A 17186-nucleotide genomic window follows, 5' to 3' on the forward strand; every position below is an offset into this window, starting at 1 on the left:
TCTAACTACTGCCATGAAAGAAGCAACAAACCCTGCAAAATAGAGAAAGCTAATCAACAATAGGCATCCTAATAGAGTCTCAAATTAGCTTATGATATGCTTTCATGTGGTCGTTCTATTTCATAATACGAGAACTGGCTGTAAGTAGATGGCTTAGACTGCCTTATTAAAGGTAAAGGGACCCCTGACCATTAGGTCCAGTCATGGCCAACTCTGGGGTTGCGGCGCTCATCTCGTTTTATTGGCCGAGGGAGCCAGTATACAGCTTCCGGGTCATGTGGTCGGCATGACTAAGCCGCTTCTGGTGAACCAGAGCAGCGCACAGAAACGCCATTTACCTTCCCCACTGGAGCGGTACCTATTTATCTACTTGCACTTTGACATGCTTTTGAACTGCTAGGTTGGCAGGAGCAGGGACCGAGCAACAGGAGCTCACCCCATCGCAGGGATTCGAACCGCTGACCTTCTGATCGGCAAGTCCTAGGCTCTGTGGTTTTAACCCACGGTGCCACCCATGTCCCTAGACTGCCTTATTACTTGAGCCTAATTTTGCAAGTCAGATGTTGTAAGTCTACTTGGCATTGCAGATGGGAGGCAGGAAAAACTTCCTGCATAGTAGTGATGACTCCTGTAATGTTTAAAACAGCAACAAAGGATATTACGTATTAGTAGTAGTATTCCTATTGTTACTTGTCTTTATAAACCATCATTCAACTTGAAGATTCCTACAGAAGTAACCAAATAATTCATTCAAATACAACACAACAAGTTAAGACAAACAAGAAACCCATAAAAGTGAAAGTCATAATAAAACAGCAGCCCAACAGAAGAAACAAACAAATACTTCTTAACATCTAAAAACAGACAATATGGAGTACAGTAGTTATCACTGCTGGAAGGAAGTTCCACATCTGGGGTGCCATAACAAAGAAGGCTCTGTTGCACAGTGATGTACAGCTCATAATGGAACTACAATGATGTTTGTAACTCTCCTGGAAAATTCCTCTAATCTTATTGGTAACCTTTGGACTTCTGTTTTTAAATATATATATTGAGTGTTCTGACGAAGAAGGACAGCATTTGCCAAAACATCAGGCAAATTACTGGCAACTCTAGCAGCAGTATTCTTAGATCAACATTCAGTGATTTGGCAAAAAAAGTACTGGCATGGGAAATTCAACCAGTGCATGTAGCTGTCATTTTCAAATGTCCCTGGATTGAGATCATAGTCATGATCTTCCTGTTTATCATCTATGTCTTCTAAAATTGCTCTTTTGTGTGTAAGTTACTTACCAAGTGAGAAGATGTGTGTGTCTGAGTGTTTTTCTTGCTTTGTTTCTGAGGCCTACTTTGGCCCACTTTGCTGCAATGCAGATTCACAGCTTCTTACTGGCAGAATGGCATCTCTTTAGCTACAAAAAGAAAAATCTCTTTTTGAAAGTGACTAGGCAGGAAGCACCTTGCCTGATGTTACTGACATGTTAATGGGATAGCATCTCAGATGCCTGAGATTAGTCAGAATGAATGTGCCGTGTGCTTCAAATTAATCTGCAGGAGACAAAGGGAAACAGCACTGATAACAAACCATCCCTCTGTTCCTGGGGCTATGTCATTAAAGCAGTGTAAGAAGCTGACAGGGATAAGAAGTTGAAACCTGGATCCTGGAAAATGTAAGCTCCACTGGTTGTTGGCTGCTCACAGCTCTTGGTGAACTATGAGATTAGTTTAAGTCACTCGTGGAGATGGAACTTTATTTTTTTTTTTGGCTCAATGGATATACAAAAGCTCTCAGAGATCCTCAATTGTCTGACCTAGTTGACCTGCTATGTACAGAGTGTATAGGGCGCACCCAGAATATAATGAAAATAGAGGGGAATGTGACCAGACCCCATTGTCTTTTTGTTTAAGAAGTTAAAACATTCAAAGAGAAAAGTGTGAGAGCGATAGAGAACAAAGGACTTGTTTCTTCAGGCCAAAGGGTTGGTCCTTTACGAATCTGAGGCAGGTCCACTGGAGGCAAAGGATTTTAAAGGCTCATTCTGCTATCAACTCCAAGCTCACTTGGAGCTGCCTGGGATCCAGCACAGGGGTGGAGGAAGGGGAGTGCAGTGGGAGTGGACGGCCCCAGGTGTCTTCGCCGAGGGGGGTGACATTTGGCATGACACCCGCCTGCGACTCCCAAGCCTAGCCCAAGCTGTCAGGGGGAAGGGAGAGCTTTGCCGGCAGTATTCCCCCTTTCCCCCTTCATTTTGACAGCTTGGGGGAGGCTTGGGAGTCGTGGCAGGCGGTGCGCTGAATGTCCGCCATGGGTGGCTTGCTCTGCTCCTGGCTGTAGGGCATGCATGCCGTTCCATGCACCCAAGTGGCTATCCCATGCCTGGGAGGGCACCCTCTGCACCCCGCCCCCCTCGGGAGCACACCTACCCTGGGTAGCGCAGGCATGTGCTCAGCCGTTGATCCAGCATCAGACCAAAACTCTGCAAAAAGAATGGCTTTAAGAGAGGATTAGACAAATGACAAGCCATTGGCCTGGTCCAGCAGGCTCAGTTCATGTTCTTATGTTTTTCATTTTTGGTCCAGTGTAGCAGAGCAATCCAAACCCCACAGCTCCATCCTATTGCAGCTTAGCAGGAAATTAGTACCTAAGGAGTCATTATGCAAAGCGAGTCTCTACTGGTGAAAGTTGCCTTGAGATTAAGAATCCTAACTTCCATGTTTTAAACAAAACTTTTGTTTCCCCCTTCTTTTCCCATTATAGACCATTCTTTGTTCAATATGACATTTTTCTGTTTAATCATTTATTATTTCTAGTGTGCTTTGCTTGTACTAAGCACTTTAAAATAAATAAACATTCATAAGAAGCCTTGGCTTCAGGCTTACAATCTAATAATTGTGATCTTGTTTTATCATAACTGTTAGCTGCCTTGAACATTTCTCACTGTGGAGGAGGCTCAAATGATCACAGAGCATGTGTAATTTATCTTCAAAATAAAATATAAAAAAGCTTGTTACAGTTATGCATGCCTTGGTAGCATTCAGGCTGCAATGTGTCGTATCTGGGGATTGTCAATATAAAGTCCCAGGGCCAGCCCAAATCCAGAACTGACCAGTCCCAGGGCCAAACTACAGAAGAACAGCAAATAGTGCCCTCCCCAAGTCAAGGTACCCAAGGGTAGTCAAGTTATTCTGGAACCTGAGGCAGAAATTCCCATAATGTCTCTCACTGGCAGCCAAAATAAAATAACAATACATTAAATATCCAACAATTTACTTCCCTTGGATGACATCAACTGTGCGAGATGATCACCTCACACTTCCCTGTTGCATCAGCCACATACTGAAAAGTCTTCACTGTCTTGCTTTCAGAGTGCAATTCACATTGCTGTTTCCGCCTCTACAGTCTTAAATAGCCCAAGGCCAGGGTGTCTGAATGAATACCTTTTCCCATATAAAAACATCCATCCATGGAGTGACAATAGGAACAGGGGCCTTGGTTAGGGTGACCCCACCTTAGGTGGCAGGCAACCTTCTTGCTCAGAGACCAGTGAAGTTGTAAACAGGACTTTGAAGCTGTATACATTATGGGTTTTTACTATAATCTGGTAGGCATTCCCAAATACATTCCACAATAAAAGAATTAAAGCTGTACATATGTAAAAAATTAAAGGCAACACTCTCACACAATCATCATACACACCTCCTGTTCTACTAAAAATGTACTGTAAACATCAGGAGACAATGAAACCAATAACTGTCAGACCTACATGAAATATTAAAGCAAACTCTGAGCAAACAATTACACAGATATACAGTGGTACCTTGGTTTATGAACTTAATCTGTTCCGGAAGTCAGTTCTTAAACTGAAACAGTTCTTAAACCGAGGCGCACTTTCCCTAATGAGACTGGTGCCCTTCCACCGTTTTGATTCCGTTCTTAGACCAAGGTAAAGTTCTCAAACCAAGACACTATTTCCAGTTTTGCGGAGTTCGTAAACCGAATTGTTCTTAAACCAGGCTGTTCTTAAACCGAGGTACCCAATTGTGCTGGCTTTGTAGTTCTGTGGCTGGGTAACAATTATCTTCTACATCTGTTTCCACACATGTCTGCCATAGTTATGCCCCAACAAGATGACAGCGAGGGCTGATAGGGCTATCAGGGAACAGGGAGGCTCTCTCCCTCCTGTCCCTTGCTGCCTACCAGTCAGTGTAGTAATGTCACATTTAGTCTCTCCTTTCATAAAACCTTGTATTTAAACTATGTATAGTAAAATATTTAATGTATTTATTTTAAAAAATAACTAAATTCCCCACATAGCAGTGAGTTTCCCTTTTGTGTTCTAATACCAAGAGATTGTTATAATATGATAAAATACAAGCAAAGTATCTGTGAAATTAATAATGTTGTGCTGCTATGATGTTTTGGATAATGGGTTTAACTCTGCCAGATGTGACTTGCTGGATATTCATGGCTGAGAATATCAATGTTCCTTCAGGCCAGTTTGGTCCTACTTTGAATGAATGCATAATTATTCCTCAACTGTATTGTATCCTCAATAATAATCCATTAGTCTGAGTAGCCAGACAAGTCTCTAGGGCATTTCTTCCCTGAAAAATGCCAACTGAATACCGTAAGTGTGATCCTGCTAGTAGATTATCAGAGTATATAAAACAGAATATACTAAATCATCCTAATTTATACCAGCAAAAAGCCTGAGGATGTGTCATATCTAAGATGGATATACTAGCAACGAGATCCTCCAACTTCAGGTGATCAATACTATGCCTTTTTTAAAAAAAACAACAACAGCCCTTCAGTTTCTTGAAGAAAAGTTTTGGAATCCATCAAGCAGCATGAATCATATTTAATTATTTAAAGAAAATGCTAACACAGACTTGAGGGCTATTTGGATTTGTCAGCCAGAAATCACTAGGGACTTCTGTATCTATTCATTATGCTACTACAGCACATGTCGGGCCTAATGGAAACAAGGGGAAAAGCAGACAGGTAGAGCAATGGGGAAGAGCCCCCCACCCACCCTTTCGGTTTGCTACATTAAAGAATAATGCATGGTCCAAGGCACGTAGATCTTCTGATGAAAACACCTTAAACAGTAGGCAAAGCAGAAGCACTTAGGGACAAGAGGAGCAAATGTACCAAACACTCTCTCAGTGATGTCATATATGATGTCCTCCTTGCAATTCAAGGATTAGAAGATCTGGTAATGGCTGGGAGGACCCAACATTGAATCTCCATCTATGAGATCAGAGCTCTGTTTCCAACAATTAAATCCATCCTATCACCCCCAGGGTGGTTTCCCAGAGACCCATTACTATTTCCAGCTCATAAAAGGCCCTGCAGAGATTGTGAATATTGACTTCAGCTGACTATCAAAATCTTCATATTCTACTAGAGCATCCTGAAAAGTTACATATGTTTGACTTTGATCAGATTGTGTCCAAAAACAGCAACAACCACCAATGAATTTTTTTGTAATGGAGATTGTATTAAGAAATATTGGTGTGTTGACATTTTATTTTTAATAAAACTGCCGTCATTCAAAATATATCAGTCACTCAGCATAATCAACTTTAGTGGGACAATCCATCATTAATTTGAACTTAACATTGAAGAAAGAAACAATGTATTAAAAAGCACAATTAGTCACTCAGCTGAAATGCATGACAATTCCACATATGCACAGTCCTCTTTATAGCCTTCTCCTGTGATTAATGTAACAATGTTCCTGATTCCATTACTACCATGTAACATCTTGTTTCTGCTTTCTTCATGACATTGGACATCTTTATACTAGCTATCAAGTATAACTGAGTGCCGCAAAGTGAGAAAAAGGGCTTCCTTCAGCTTGCTGTTCTTGTAGGATAGTACTTATTCTTAATAAAGCATGTTGACATATTTTAGAAGTTTCCCAGCATATGTAATAGATATATTAAAGAGGAGATAGAGAAATTAAGAATAAAGAGGGTTTATAAAAGCAAAATCAAGTTTTGAATCAATGATGTCTGAAGCCAATATTTTACAAAGACTGCCAACAGGAAGCTGTCTCTACTTGACTCACCTGTCAACTTGCCTGATAAGTTTTCCTGGGTTCTATAGTGCCAGGGCTGTTAAGTATTCTTGGCTCAATTCCTGAAACAATATGTGTTGCCATTATACAGTCTTGCTTCCTGTCTTCATTCTGTTTTCTTTAGCTGTGACCTAACCTTCTTGTGATTACAGTCTACTCTTTGGTTTCATTATTTGCCTCTAGCTTTTTTTCAGCTCACTTAAGACCCAGACCATCCCAAGGCCACAAGGTCAGCTCTGACTGTCTAGACTTGTTGATCATTGATCACTGTCTGTCAGATATCACATTCATAATGAGGAATAATTCAGAATCAGAATCCACTTCAATCTGATTTCAGACTTGAGTCAGATCTGATGAAGAATGATTAGGAATTCCAGGCACGAGCAATGCCAACCCCAGCACACAGAGTATGGATAATAGTCCCAAAAGTAGTTAGCCAAGATGCCTTCTGACAAATCAGCCCTTGAGCCACAATGGGCAATTGGAAGTTAGTGCATTTATTATGTCAATGGTGTAGGGATGGTGACAAAGTTAATTACAAGCACGCAAAAGAGCAAGCTCTATCAAGACTCACACACTCATGCAGAATCCTATCTACATGTGAGAGCTCATTAATACTTATCTTTTGATAAACCTTTCACCCCCAACTTCTTATCACTGTTCTCAATCTCTGTGCCCTGCATGGGCATTCCACTACAAACTTGCAGAATACATTTTTTTTATAGAAAATGCAGATGTTCTCCAGTCCTCTCAGCAATTGGCAGCATGTATGCCAAAAACAGAAAAGAAAAGAAATCAGCTGTCTTTTATTTCTTACATATGTGAAGATTTAAAAATGTCATCGTGCATTTATTTTATTTACAAAAATGCCCACCCTTTTCTCCCCTAATATACACCAACACTTACATACACCCAAACCCTGTGACCTATTCAGTACTTTAATCTTATGATGGATTATAAATGTTTTGTATTAGTTTGAATATTGAAAATTGTCTTCAGAAAATATGCACTTACTAATTGAATAAACTTTGTTTTTAGGAAGTGGATTCCCCCCCCAAAAAAGTCAAGGATAATTCAACACATATTTTAAAATTTTTAACTAAAATTATAAATTTTGGAATTTGTAAATAAAATGAAAAGGTAGCCAGATTATTCAAATTGTGCAATTACTTTTTTCCCCCTAGTGCAACATGGTAAACTAACAATTACAGTATATTAGACTAACATTAAATCTGGTTGAAAGATTTGATAGTGCTGACCTTTGTTTAGACTCTTGCTCATCCCCCAAATATAGTAAACTACTAAATACTTACTAAAATACTAATTTTATTTTATTGTTTTCAAAAATGCCTTGAGAACTCAAGCAAATACAACAACAACAATTAAAAAACTGTCCATCTCTGAGCAGGGGGATGAGTAGATAATTTAGGTAATTCTATCAAAGAATAAAAGGCTAGCTTGAAGAAAAATAATTTTGTTTGTTAAATGTTTTTGCTCTGCAAGCAAAAAATGCATCATCATCATCATAATTTATTATTTATAGCCCACCTATAGAGGTTTCCCTCTAGTGGGTTGGGTGGTTGAAGCAAAGGGTACTGGAGGTGGGAGGCAAATAATAATGTAGAATATGAAATGGGAGGAAGGACCACAAAGCAATGCTATTTGTTTTCTAGAGTAGACATTAACAGCCTTGAAGTAACTGTGTATCATATAGAATATACATTATAGAAAGCCATGTATGCATGGGGGAGGGCCGCACATTTGCATCAGGTACTGCTAAATGGGACACAGGTGGCGCTGTGGGTTAAAGCCTCAGCGCCTAGGACTTGCTGATCGAAAGGTCGGCGGTTCGAATCCCTGCTGCGGGGTGCGCTCCCGCTGCTCGGTTCCAGCGCCTGCCAACCTAGCAGTTCGAAAGCACCTCCGGGTGCAAGTAGATAAATAGGGACCGCTTACCAGCGGGAAGGTAAACGGCATTTCCGTGTGCAGCTCTGGCTCGCCAGAGCAGCGATGTCACACTGGCCATGTGACCCGGAAGTGTCTCTGGACAGCGCTGGCCCCTGGCCTCTTAAGTGAGATGGGCGCACAACCCCAGAGTCTGTCAAGACTGGCCCGTACGGGCAGGGGTACCTTTACCTTTACCTTACTGCTAAAGTGGACTAAGTATTGACTTGAACTGAACACGTGTGATGAGAACAGTAAGCACTAAGCAAGAATAGACTAGTAGGGAACCCCATCCTTAGGATGGAGCACCTGGTGGTTTGATTTTGGCACATGGCATTTGGATCACAGGCCTTTAACCTTCAGTGAAATTGTGGGACCCCATTGGTAAGACTTCTTCCTATGCTGGCCCAGTGTTGGCAAGCATTATCCCAGATAGCTGCTGGAACTACAGCCCTGAGGTAGAGCCCATCGCCAAACCCTGCCCTAGACTCCTTTTAAAGAAACTTTTCATTAGGTGGTTGGGTCCAAGGGGAGCCCACTGGCATAGAGAAGGGCCCACCAGAGGGAACTTTACCAGTCCATCTCCCTCACCCCCCACAAGCAAGCAAGCAAGCAAGCAAACAAACAAATATGTAGCCTATCCTGTTTCCCACATGTAAAATAGTGGAGGGTGGAAATTTTTGAAAGACACACACACACACACACACACACACACACACACGTATGTATGTATGAATGAATGAATGAATGAATGGTGGGTGGCACTGTAGTCTAAACCATTGAGCCTCTTGGGCTTGCTGATCAGAAGGTTGGCAGTTCGAATCCCTGCGATGGTGTGTCCCAACTCCTGCCAACCTAACAGTTCGAAAGCATGCCAGTGCAAGTAGATAAATAGGTACCACTGCCGCAGGAAGGTAAACTGCGTTTCTGTGCACTCTGACTTCCATCACAGTGTTCTGTTGCAGCAGAAGCAGTTTGGTCATGCTGGCCACATGACCTGGAAACCTGTCTGTGGACAAACGCCGGCTCCCTTGGCCTGAAAGTGAGATGAGCACAGCAACCCCATCTAAATGGATTTGGATATTATATACTGTACATATACATACATATAGGTTTTAAAAAGGTAAAGGACCCCTGGATCGTTAAGTAATATCCAAATCCATTTAGATTTATTGGAAGATGGACTGCTTTAATTAATTTCTATGTAGTTTTTAGATTATAACCGCATAACATCTGAACTGTCTAGCCAAACACATGACAACTGCTGCCATCTGGGACTGCTTTGCCTGGCACTAACAATACTATTCTTGCTAATTTAAAATGTGTTTTCCCAGCCTTTGACAATAAATGATGCTGAAGTGCTTTAATTGTCATAGTAGCATTAGACCTCTGTGTTTTATATGTTCTGGTTTGTGGTCTGTATTCTTTTAATTTGTTTCACCATGATGTTTTATGCTTTTTTCAGTTAAGTTGTAAGTCACTTTGTAGGCTCAAAGGCCTTTCCAATCTGCCTAAAGAAGAGCTGCATTATTATTTTGCTACTGACAAGTACAGTGGTACCTCAGGTTAAGAACTTAATTCGTTCTGGAGGTCCGTTCTTAATCTGAAAATGTTCTTAACCTGAGGTACCACTTTAGCTAATGGGTCCTCCCACTGCCACCACACAATTTCTGTTCTCATCCTGAAGCAAAGTTCTTAACCTGAGGTATTATTTCTGGGTTAGTGGAGTCTGTAACCTGAAGCGTCTGTAACCTGAGGTACCACTGTACATGATAGCTGCTTCACTTTTTGTATGGTGTGTTTCTTTCAAGAGATTTCTAAGCTACCAGAAATATTAGCAATTTGCCTAATATATTCCATAGCTGAAAAAAGAGATATTTTAATTGTCTAACACCTGTAATGAAAGTGGAATATAATCTTGAATTTTTAAAAACAAAGAGGTAACAATGTCGCATTTTGAAAAATAAAAACTTTCAAAAAGAACTGAATGTTTACAACATTCTGGGAAGGGCTGCTTGGTGAACTTTCTCTTCAAAACTTTCTAACAGCAAAGAAAGGAGAAAATGTAGTATATAATTAAAGTAAAATAAAAACAATTCATTTTTTAAAAATGTACTTGAAGAGAAAAAATTAGCAGTTTTTCATCTTGCAAAATACCACTGTGTCTCACCATCACAAGCTAAATGGATCTTTTCAAGAAGCAGTCTTTTATTCGCAGCTTAGCTCCCCAACCCTTTTTAAAAATCCAGTGACGAAAAATTCTCCTGCACAGTTCAGTGCTGAGATTCCAGCTCAAGATAGTTGAGTTACATTTGTATTGCAGATACCCTTATCGCACGCTTGCAGAAAAGCACTGCAGACAGAGGAGTTATCTTTGGAAAAGAAAAGGTTTTCTTACTTATCGCTTAAAATAATGGAAGTTGAAGTCCAAAAAAATACTTTAGGTATCCAGAGTTTACTGTACATCTAGTGTCATAATGTGCTGGTGGACATCTTAAATTGGCCTTGAATAGACACAGGGTGGCAGCTATCAGAAGTTATTTCCTCATGAAGACAGTAAAAGATAGCAGGAGGTGTTGGTTTGATGGTCACCAGTTCCAGATTTATGTATAAGCTAAACAAGCTATAACTTAGGGCCCCACTCTCTTGGGGCCCCCAAAATAATTTAACGGAAAAGAAAACTGGGTGTACATTTCCAAAATATAAGATTTTCAGGAGCATTGCCATCTTGACCAATATATATTTCATAGCTTAAATACTATATATTACAATATATTACAAAACCGGTTTTGTGGGATCACCTATTTGTCTGATCCAGAGTTTCTTTTATGACTTCAGTCCTATTCAGGCCTTACGACCTTCTTGTACAGGAACACTTTTTGGGTTTTATGATCAAGCAGTGTGTAGCAGGGTGTATAGCTGTTGGTAGCTACTCCTCTTCCAGTATTGCATGCTCCAGCTATCCCTTCCCTCAGCATCTGTGCACACTATGAGACAGTGCTGGATTTACGTATAAGCCAAACAAGCTATAGCTTAGGGTCCCACTCTCTTGGGGCCCCCCAAAAAATTAAAAGAAAAAAAACCCTAGATGTACATTTCCAAAATATAAGATAAAAAACATATAAAATAAAACCTACATACAGCAACAGTGTTTTGTGTTGTGTAGGCTCCTATGAGCCAGCTAGCCTGCTCCCAAAAATATCACTGGTTTGCTCATGTCTATGTATAGGGTGCCTACATTCTGCATGGCAACATGTGCAAATGGCTTTAGATACCTATTAGGTCCCTAAATTACCATATAGCATATGTTCAACACAAAAAACAGGGGCAATTTGTTGTTGACAAAGGACAGCTGGACATATAAAGGGCCCCATTACCTCCAGTAGCTTAGAGCATCATCTAACCTACATCCAGCCCTGCTACGAGAGCATCTACAGGGAAGCAGCCTTCAGATATACAACTCTGTGTGGAAAGCGTCCTGTGAGATTTGAAGCCCCAATATTTCTGGGTTACATATCTTGTCGAAGACTTCATGTGGGCCTCCTCCTTTGTAGACAATTGGGGCCTGAGTTTTTTTCTGCACGGCTACACTCTATGCTTCCGTGCTGCTGCACATGAGAGCTACTAAGATCAGTATAGGAATATAATCCTGTTGTATTAGTTGCTGTAACGCTCCATTCGAGGACAGATTTCCCCTGTGAGGAAAGGTTGCAGCATCTGGGACTTTTTAGTTTAGTAAAACATAGCATAATAAAAAGTTGTGCATGGCATTGAAAAAGTGGATAGTGGGGGGGGGGGATTCTCCCTCTCTCATAGCACTAGAATTTTTGGAGATCCTATGAAACTGCATGTTTGAAGATTCAAGACAGGTGAATGAAAGTGCTTCTTTGTGCATCTCATAGTTAAACTATGGAACTTGCTACTACAGGAGACAGTGGTGGCCTGTAGATCTAGATGGCTTTAGAAGAGGATTAGACAAATTCATGGAAGACACAGCTATCAGCAGCTGTTAGCAGGATGGCTTTGCTCTGCCTCCACAATCACCAGCAATAATGCTTCTGAATACCAGCTGCTAGAAACTGCAGGAGAGGAGAAAGCTTTTGTCCCATTTCTGGGTTTCTTAGGGGGATCTGTTTGGCTGCTGTGAGAATGGGATGCTGGGTTAGATGGGCCATTTGCATGTCAAGGTCCCCAGGGCCACCCCATAACTCACACATCACACCAATTTTTTTTGTTTAAGGTTTTTTGGCATAATTTTGGCCACAACTTTATTAAAATACAAACATGTGAGTGGTTGCTTAGGCATTGGTTGCGACTATCTGCCCCCCACCGTGGGGGACAGACTGACATTCCGCACGATGCAAAAGTCAGAAAAGGGGAATACACTCGGGGGTAGCGAACGGAGCAGGGAACCTGCCCTCAGCCCTCCCCAAATGCAGCCAGGAGCTCTTGCAGTGGCCCGAGCCCCCTTGACAGGGTGGACAAGCAATAGTTAGCCCCCGATTCCTTTAACGGAATCCCTTGCAGCAGCAGTATTAGAGGGGCAGGCACAGCCAATCCTCAACCAACCAAACCATAAACCAATGCCTAACTGCAACCTTACAAGCTGTGACAATTTGCTACACAGTAGGCAAAAACCAAATGGCCCCAGCCAATCAGCCAGATGGACAAAATTCCTACCGGGCCCCCGCCCCAAGAGCAGACGCCCCCATGACAGGCATAGCAAGGTCAAAGCGAACAACCCTAATTCTAGGGAGGGGGGACGGGGAATCCGATGCACGGGTGAAAAGAGAAAGCCTTAGCCTCGTGCAAGGAGTTTTAGCATTTCTGGCTGTCAATCAACAAATGGCAACATTAACTTCTTCCCAACAACAAGGGAAGCCCAATCGCATCAGTGGCCAACGATCAGTTAGCCCGCCCCACAACTTTGGAGTGTCCTGGCGGTCCCCACCACAACATGAAGGAGAACATGCTTTGCCTGATTCAGCAGGCTTTTAAAATATAAAAAATTATTGATATAAACACATACAAAATACTGCAAAAGTGATCAGTGCAGCAGGCTCTTATGTTCTTTGAGAGGAATCTCCAGCTAGAATTGGTCACCTTTTACTTTTTTTTCTTTCCCTAGATTCTCCTCCTCCTCCTCCTCTTTCTAATTTTTGTACCCATTTATGCAAGGGAGCTTGTAGTCGGCTTCCCTTGCATCTTCCTGGCTTCTGACCCTCCCATCTCCTTATTTGATGTTCCTTTCACTCCCCAGCCTTCCTCTGTCACTCACAATGCATCTTCATCTCTCCAGAATTTGCTCATCTCCTACCTTTTCTACAGAATAAAAATGTCCATTCTGAGATTCTATTGGGCTTGGAGTGGGGAAATAACACCTCCTGTGTGGGATATAATTTTCAGTGGGAAAATGGGAGTGGGTGGAAGGATTAAACCCTCCTGGCTGTGCAACACAGTCCTAAGCAAGACTGAATGCCTGCTCAGCAGTTTTATCTTTGAAAAAGGAAGTGGCCAGTGTTAAGCACATTTAACATAATGTGAAATTTGACCCTTAATGTTCAGTTTATTGGCTCAGAGGTGTATATGAATGACAAAGACATGAACTGCATATTATTTAAGGGCTATATCATGTATTAAAACAAGACTGAAATGCTAAAGAAAGGCATATCCTCACACCCAGAGTAATTTAGGAAGGTAATATAGTATAGAGAAAGAGTGTTATGTAAGCTAATTTATATCTATTTGGAATGTGCGTGCACAGATGCACATTAAAATGTGATAGGGATTAAGATATTGGCTTATAAAATTGGATTTGCAGTCATTATGCTAAAATATAGATAAGAATTATATTAAGAGCCTGCCTCCAATTCATTAAATTGTGAGTGGAATTGAAGATATACTGTGCTTCATGGGAGTCCTCTATCTCAAGCCCTACTAGCTCTTACACCAACAAAACAATCTAAGAAAAAGAAAGGTAAAAGCTTAGGAGAGAGAAAAGCCCAATCATACAATTCAACTCTTCCTGGTTGCTCAGAATGAATCCTTTAAAATTATTTTTTTAGTTAGTCTGGGAGAATTCTAGCGATATGCCAAAAAAAAAAACTCAGGCATTTTTTCCTGACACTCCTTCATCAAATAATAAAAATAATGAGAATTTCATTCTAAAATGATGAAAGGGGATCTTTCTTTTTTAAAAATGTGAATTTCTCATGGGTGAAGTGAGGGGATTTGGTTGTGCTTACCTTGCTTTCAAGGTGGCCAAAAAGTGCTTGTGAGTATCCTTCATTTCAATCTACATCTCATCTGTTCCATTGTCTATGGAGCCTTCTTCAGTGCCCATGTTTGCTGAAAAGCCCAGTAGGTCCTCAACTGGGCTGTCCCAGCACAGGAAAGTGGGACCCGTGTTCCATCTTTGACATCTCTGTGCACAGCTTGGAAAAGTTTGTGGCTGAAATCCTGAAGAGCTGCTGTCAGTCAGTGTAGACAACATTGACACAGATGAACCAATGGTCAGACTCCATAACTGGTATCAAATGAGAGTGGAGAAACATGTGTGATCATGCCACATCATGCATCTCATTATTCCTATTTTTTCTCTATTGCATTTATATCCCCCCTTTTTCTCCAAGGAGCACAAGCTGGCCTACATTGTTCTCTCTCCTCATTTAATCCACACAACAACTTTGTTAAGGTAAGTTAGGCTGAGAGGCAATGAATGGCCCAAAGTCACCCAGTGAGATTCATAGCTGAGTGGCTATTTGAATACGGGTCTCCAAGGTCCTAGTCTGACATGCTAGCCACTATGCTGCTGTGGGTCTCATTACTATACTTAAGGAGGAAAGGGATTAAGGAGGTCACTCATGAGTTCTGGGTAACAACCAATTCTGTCGTAAGTGCATAAACTTTTGACATTCAGAAAATTTTGGTTTAGGCAGCCAACATCCAGGATCAGTGGGTAATATGATGGATGCACTGACTTCCACAACGTAGAAAGAAAACAGAAGCCCCACCCAGTGGCATAGCGTGGGGGGTGCAGGGGGGGCCGGCTGCACCGGGCGCAACATCTGGGGGTTAGGGTTAGGGGGCGCAAATCCACGGGTTAGGGGGCACAAATTACTTGCCTTGCCCCGGGTGCTGACAACCCATGCTACGCCACTGGCCCCACCCCTCCCTCCTTTTCCTTAAGAGCTGTGACAAGGCAACAGGTTGTTGTTATTGTTGCTGCAGCTGCCACTGCCTGAATTCCAATTACCTATGAAGTGTTCAGCTCATCACATTTCCACATGTCATCTTTCCTAAGTGGAACCAATTGCATTAAAAACCATCAGGAAACTTCACTTCAGTGAAAATGCAATCGCAGAAATTTAAAATGCACATATTCAGCCACCGTCCCACCTCCTTCCCCACCTTCAACAATGCCAGGCGAACAGTGCCTCAGGAAGATTCACTGGGGGGGCATAATTATCAATGCTCCTTCTGCAGAATCGCTAATGGGAAAATTACACACGCAACCAACTTGTTCTCATAAACCATGCCTCTGATTTCGCTGACTATAAAATGGCTGGGGGAGGCTTGCCTCTGTCCCTGTCCCTGTCATTCTACCCCTTCATTCAAGAGGACTGAGGAAGGTTTTTGAGCATGCTCTCTTTCTAATCAACAGACTTCAAGTGAATCCAGGAGAAGGGAAAACATTTTAAGCCCATTGGCTCTGCATGAGAAACAAAGCTTTATAGATCACCAGGATTTCTCATGCTGGTGAATTCCGTAGAATAATGATTTTTTGCAAGTACATGAAATCATGTGCAGGAAGTACCGTATCCTCAAACTCTATCCAGTTCCTAAGCCTGTAGACTGGACAAACCTACCCTGCAGAGAGTACAATTAATTTTCAACTCTTTCCTCCTGTCACACCCTTAAGTAAGGAGGTAGGTCTCGCTGATTCAAGCCCTCTCAAGGTCGCAACCCCACCCAGAGTATGTGCCTTAGGATACTATCTGTTTCAACTTCTTCCTGCACACAGCTGGCAAGTGACCAAAGACAATTAAATCAGCCTAATTATCCAGCACCCAGCACTGTAACATTTAAGTAACAACAACAAAAACAACCCCCAAAAAACCTCTGCAAGCCAATCACAGAAAAGGACAATAAAAATTCTCCTCAGTTGCTTTGTGGCAGCCAGTTAAACTCACAATGCCTACCAGGGGTGGGAGCTGAACACTATGCTTAGAAAAGAAGAGGAGGTGGTGATGGTGGTCAGCCTGGCCTTAAATATCTGTGCCTGCTCTGTGGCCCTGCTAGAACTTGCCAGCTTCTGAAGCTGAAAGTGGTTCCATGTCAGTCCTGTGGTCCCCAAGCAAACACACTCACACCCAGACTTCTTTCTGATCCAGGCAGAGAGGCTACATTCTCAGGGATCACTTTCATACAGAGGTGCCAATTTCTAGAACACACAAAAATGAGTGGATTCTAAACAACAGTTAAAAAAAAATAGTTAAGGAAACTGTTGCTTTCAAAGTCAGGAGCAGGTAAACTACTTTAAAATCAGACATTCAATTTAATCTGAAAGGAAAGCAAATCTATCAACATCTTTTGGACTTGCAGTAGAGCCTGGAGCAGCATTTCAGTTTAATCTCTTTAGGTGTCCTCTGAAAGTTTGGGTTTGTCTTTCTTTAAATGCACATCAGCTGTAATGTGGCTATCAGTTACTCCATTCCAGAATAGTTTACAAGCATGCCTTGGGCATGAGTCATGAGAAAGTAGGGTATTAATATTTATAATAAATTCCGCCAAAGTAGCTTGTCAGTTTATCTTGCACATTATTTCAATTACGAAACTCAGCGGAGGAAGTTACACCGCAAATCCTTTTCTGGAATAAATCCAGGCATTTCGCTACAGCTACTCATGAGTAAATATTTAAGCTATTTAAAGAAAGAAAAAAGTCCATGGATGTCTGATTAATGGGCTTTTCACAACCTACATTGCGACTGCATATCACTTGTCCTGTGGCTAACTTCCTCTTGTACTTTCTCAATTGTCTTGTCTTACAGATCTAACAATCTAAATCAGAGTTGCAAAAATCAAATCACTCTGAGAACCTGACATTTTGATTAAATCCTACGGCTACAGGCCTATGCATGTCTACTCAAAAGTGGG

Source organism: Podarcis melisellensis (genome assembly GCF_964234715.1).
Source record: "Podarcis melisellensis genome assembly, chromosome: 1".
Taxonomy (NCBI): Eukaryota; Metazoa; Chordata; class Lepidosauria; order Squamata; family Lacertidae; genus Podarcis; species Podarcis melisellensis.